Raw genomic sequence first — 5,792 nt, forward strand, 5'->3', positions numbered from 1 at the left:
TCTTCAGTGCGAACACCACAGTTGCTAGCTCTAAATCATGAGTTGGATAATTCTTCTCATGAGGTTTTAGCTGTCTTGAGGCATATGCTATAACCTTGCCTTCTTGTATTAGCACACACCCTAAACCGTTTAGGGAGGTGTCACTAAAAATTACAAATTCCTTGTCCGACTCAAGTTGCACTAAAATTGGGGCTTCGGTCAACAAAGCCTTTAACTTCTCGAAGCTCTATTGACACTCTTCCGTCCATTCGAACTTGACATCTTTCTGCAGTAGCCTTGTTATCGGTGTAGCTATCATGGAGAATCCATTTACAAATCATCTATAGTATCCCGCTAGCCCTAGAAAACTGCGGACCTCTGTCACATCCCTCGGCGGTTTCTACTCCATAATAGCGGAGACCTTATTTGGATCAACTCAGATTCCATCACCCGACACTATATGTCCTAAAAACCCGAGCTCTTTGAGCCAAAACTCACTCTTACTAAACTTGGCATAAAGTTGCTTATCCCTCAAGATCTGCAACACAGTTCTCAAATGCTCTGCGTTCTCATTCTCATTACGCGAATAAATCAAGATGTCATAAATAAAAATGACGACAAACCTATCCAAATACGGTCAGAAGATATAGTTCAACAAGCCCATAAATACTGATGGGGCATTTGTCAATCCAAAAGGCATAACAAGAAACTCATAATGCCCATATCTTGTCCGAAAAGTAGTCTTCGGTACATCTTGTTCCTTGACTCTTAACTGGTAGTAGCCCGATCTTAAGTCTATCTTAGAGAACAAAGTGGCTCCTTTCAACTGATCGAAGAGATCATTGATCCTCGGCAAGGGATATTTGTTCTTCACTATCACCTTATTAAGCTGTCTGTAGTCAATACATAACCTCATCGACCCGTCCTTCTTTTTCACAAAAAGTACTAGAGCATCTCATGGTGAATAACTCGGTCTAGCAAAACCTTTATTTGTTAACTCTTGCAACTGTACTTTCAACTCCTTTAACTCAGTAAGGGCCATCCTATAAGGTGCAATCGAGATTGGTGACGTACCAGGAGCCAACTCGATACCAAACTCAACCTCTCTCTCTAGGGGTAACCCTAGTAACTCCTCCGGAAAAATGTCTATAAAATTACAAACCACTGGTACTGACTCAATCTTCGACTCGGACACTTGGGTATTCAGCACAAAAGCTAGATAAGCTTCATAACCTTTTCTCAAATATCTTTCGGCTATCAAAGATGATATTACCACAGACAAGTTATCTGACTTATCTGGCCCAACTCGAAGAACATTTCCATCCTCACATCTTAACTGAATTACTTTTCTCCCACAGTCTATTACAACACCATGGGAGGTCAACCAATCCATCTCAAGAATCACATCGAATTCATTAAATGGCAACAACATCAGCTCCGCCGGAAAACAATAGCCTCTAATCGCCAAAAGACAATATCTACATACTCAGTCCACTAATACATTTTTGTCTAATGGGTTAGACACTTTTATTACAAACTTCATGGACTCTACTAGCATGTTTATACGAGGTATTAATTCCATACATATGTAAGAGTGGGTAGATCTCGGGTCAGTTAAAGCAACAACAGTTATATCGTGAATAGAAAAGGTACTCGTGATCACGTCTGGAGACTCTGCCTCTTCTCAGGCTCGTATAGCATAGGTCCTCGCTGGCGCTTTGCCTTCAGACCTTATCGCGGTCTCTCTTAGTGCACCTCTACTACTGTTCCCACTCCCGGGGTTCCTTTGAGGCCTACCCCCAAGGGAGCACTACTTGCTTTCACCTCTTATTTTCTCTCTCTCTCATCTATCTCAGGGTACTTACAGATAAAGTGGTCAAGTGACCCACACTTGAAACAACCCCTCTCGTTTACTCGGTATTTTCCCAAGTGACGACTTCCACATTGTGAACACTCTAGCCTATTTGGTCGAGCACTACCAACACTTGCCACTGAAATAGTTTGGGCTTCAGATGCTATGTTCTGTCAATTCTTATTTCTCTTCGAATATCCAACCGAAGTATTCGATCGGGTAGTAAACTCTTTTGACCTCTTGGAGGAGGACTGATATGCTTTCCCTATCTGTCTTCTCTTTAAATCTCACGACTCGCTGGCCGCTTTCCTCCTTTCCTTCACCAACTCTTCTGCTTTGCACGCTCTCTTAACTAGCACTACAAATTCTCTTAACTCTAGGATGCCCACAAACACTCGAATGTCTTCATTGAGGCCACCCTCAAACCTCTTACACATGGTAGCTTCAGTGGATACGCATTCTCGCGCATACTTGCTGAGTTTCACAAACTCCCGCTCATATTCTGTCACAGTCTTTTTACCTTGCTTCAACTCTAGGAATTCCTTCCTTTTTTGTCTATAAACCTATAGCTAATATACTTTTTTCGAAACTCTTCTTGGAAGAATTCCCAAGTTATTTTTTCTCTCGATACTACAGACACGAGAGTGTTCCACCACTGATAAGCCAAGTCTCGTAGAAGTGACATGGCACACTTCACGCATGCATCGGGTGTGCATGATAGCTCATCAAATACCCTCATGGTATTCTCTAGCCAAAACTCCGCTCTCTCTGGGTCATCATCTACACTAGCCTAAAATTCCTCAGCCCTTTGCTTCCGGATCTTGCCTACTGGAGGCTTTTCTCTCCTGAACACGTCTGCACATTGCAAAGCCACCAAGGTGTACTGAGGAATCGGGGGAGGTAGGAGAGGTGGAGTGTTCGGGTTCGCAGCAATGAACTCTATATACTAAGCATCCATCATTCGAAGGTAGGCGTTCCTAGCCCCTCCGTTTTGGCCCATACTTACAAGCACACTCTCTATCGGCGCTGCCCCTTATGTAGGAGTCGGTGTATTACTTTTCACGTCATCCGCCATAGTTCTATCAGGATCCATTACTATAATAAACACAATTTATAATCGTCAGGAATCATCATACTATCAATATGTATATACGTGGCATGTATAGATAGACTCATACTCTGGCTAGTTTAGTCCTAGAATCGACTAAACTATGCTCGATACCACCAAATGTAATACCCCTCGCCCGTATCCAACTCTGGGATAGGGTTCGTGATGCTACCTAACGTAAACTCGACCAACTGTATAAAACTGGGTTGTGAAATTTCAAACAATTTAAAAACTTCTCGTTTCACAAGTAATTTGTCTTATATACAAGCTTATAAGGCCCAAAACATACATCTGGGGTAGTTCGAAACCCAACCGAGAACTCATGAAAAACTTAAAAAATTTCATACATCAAGACCTCACACGCCCATGTGGATATAGAACACACGACCGTGTGATAGGGAAACACCCATTTGTTTAAAATTCATCACATTGCCGGCCAACACTATTAAAAGGGTGTAGTTGCCCTTTAAAATGATAGCCAGGCTTTTAGGCATTGTTTTATCACCAAATCATGACATCATCCACCTAATACTTTGACTATTTGTTTAAAATTCATCACATGGCCGGCCAACACTATTAAAAGGGTGTAATTGCCCTTTAAAATGATAGCTAGGCTTTTAGGCATTGTTTTATCACCAAATCATGACATCATCCACCTAATACTTTGACTATTTGTTTAAAATTCATCACATGGCCGGCCAACACTATTAAAAGGGTGTAATTGCCCTTTAAAAGCCCTAAATTTTGATTCTCAAGCTATTTAACACATTTGGGTACTAAAATGTAACTTTTTCCTTTTATGCGATTTGGTCCTTTTTCGCAATCGGGCTTGAAAACATTGATATTAACTCACCAAATTTTTTATGCACTAATGATATCGTACTATAACCTTATAAAATAATAAAAATAATTTTTGTATCTTCGGATCTGTGGTCCCGAGACCACTGTTCTGACTAGGCCCTAAATCGGGTTGTTACAAGTGGACTATTTACGGACCATATAGAATTTGGCACAAGGGTTTTTGGATTAATTTTTGATAATTTTGATAATTTTGGTTTTAATGATCAAATTGAATAAAAAGTGAAAGTTTAGGTTAAATATGTAAAATGTCATAAAAAGGGTTAATGCTTGAATTTAAGTGATTTAATATGTTTAATTAAATTAAAATATTATTTTTAAATAAAGAAACAGACCAATCTATTGATAAGTGGGGAACGAAAAGTCGTCGAGTAATCGTCGTCGCGTGTCATTAGCTATCGTACTTCGGTAAGTTCATATTAGGTTTATTATAATCTTTTGATTGATTTGAATTTAATTACTTATGTGTTTTTGTATACATATACATATATGTTATAGTAAACATGATGGGAACGAGTAAGACCATAGCCAAAAAATGTTATGGTAACATGATGAAAACAAGCAAGACCATGGTCGAAAGACATTATGAAATCATGAAGAAAGTGAGTAAGACCATGGTTGAAAGAAACAATAGTATCATTGTAAATAGGACTAAGACCATAGCTGAAACAGGCTATGGCATTCGTTGACAGTTGTTTATCAGGTACTATGTACCGGTGATGGAGTTCAATAAAGAAGTAGTTAGTTTCATGTTTGTGTATGATTTATAAGTAAATTGAAAGGTATCCTATGTTTGATTATATAAACTTACTAAGCTTTATATAAGCTTACCTCTTTTGGTTTTATTCTTGTAGATTGTTGAATCTGCATCATCGATTGGATCAATTTTGGAGATTACACTATTCGCCATCACTTCGGTAGTCTTTTTGTTCATTTTGGTCCAGTTATAAGTTGCATGTAATAAGGCTTTGATATGCTAAAGTCAATAGGTATCTTAATGACATTTTGGCCAATTGAGATGTAAATATGTTTATGAATGTTTGGTAATTTAAATTGCTTAAATTTTATGGATGTCTCTTTTGATAAAATATTGTGAAATGGTAATTGTATTTTGGTAACTTATGAAACTTAGGTTTGGTTATAATAGCCTTTGGAAACTTGATATGAATGGATGATTTTGACATAAGGTATTTGAGATTTGGTTGAATGTTTGAATAAAATTAACAAGTTGGTTATGTCTTGGGTTGTATGATTGATGTTATGTTTGAACTGTGGTGCCAATAAATGCATATTGGTTAGGTACATAGGTTGAGTGTGAATTGGTATGTTTTGACTCTTTTAGCCACATTTTGGACAAGTTTGGTTTTTGGTTATTGCATTGCTCAGAGCACAGGCATTTGAATGTGAGCTAACTTGATTTTGAAGGAAATTTTGGGCACACACGGCCTGTGAGGTAGGCTGCCACATGGTCGTATGACACCACTCTGTGATTCTTTAATTTTGGTGTAAGTTTTTCTCACACGATCATAGGTTGTTACAAGGCCGTGTGACCCTATTTTGAATTGCACATGGTTTGGCACATGATCTGTGACACGGTCGTGTAACCCTATTTTGAATTGCATATGGTCTAGTAACAAGACTGTGTGACCTTAATTTTCATTTGTACATACTTTGGCCACACAGCCATTTCCCTGAGCCATACAGCCTAAGCTCTATCACACCGACGTGTGACCTCTATTTGCACTTTTTACTCAGAATTTCGTATAATTTTCAATTTAATTTAGCTTTAATTTCGGTTTATTTTAATTGTTCAGTAAACTCGAATTAGGTCTAAAATTGATTGAAAAACATGGAACTGATTGAATATGAATTATTTGATTGAAAATTTGAAAAATGCCTAAATATTATTTTTGTAATACCTTATAGCTCAAGTCGAGTTACTGAACCGAGTATAAGGTGTTACATTTAGTGCTATCATAGCTACATTTTAGTCAG

Source organism: Gossypium hirsutum, chromosome A04 (genome assembly GCF_007990345.1).
Source record: "Gossypium hirsutum isolate 1008001.06 chromosome A04, Gossypium_hirsutum_v2.1, whole genome shotgun sequence".
NCBI classification, from domain to species: Eukaryota; Viridiplantae; Streptophyta; class Magnoliopsida; order Malvales; family Malvaceae; genus Gossypium; species Gossypium hirsutum.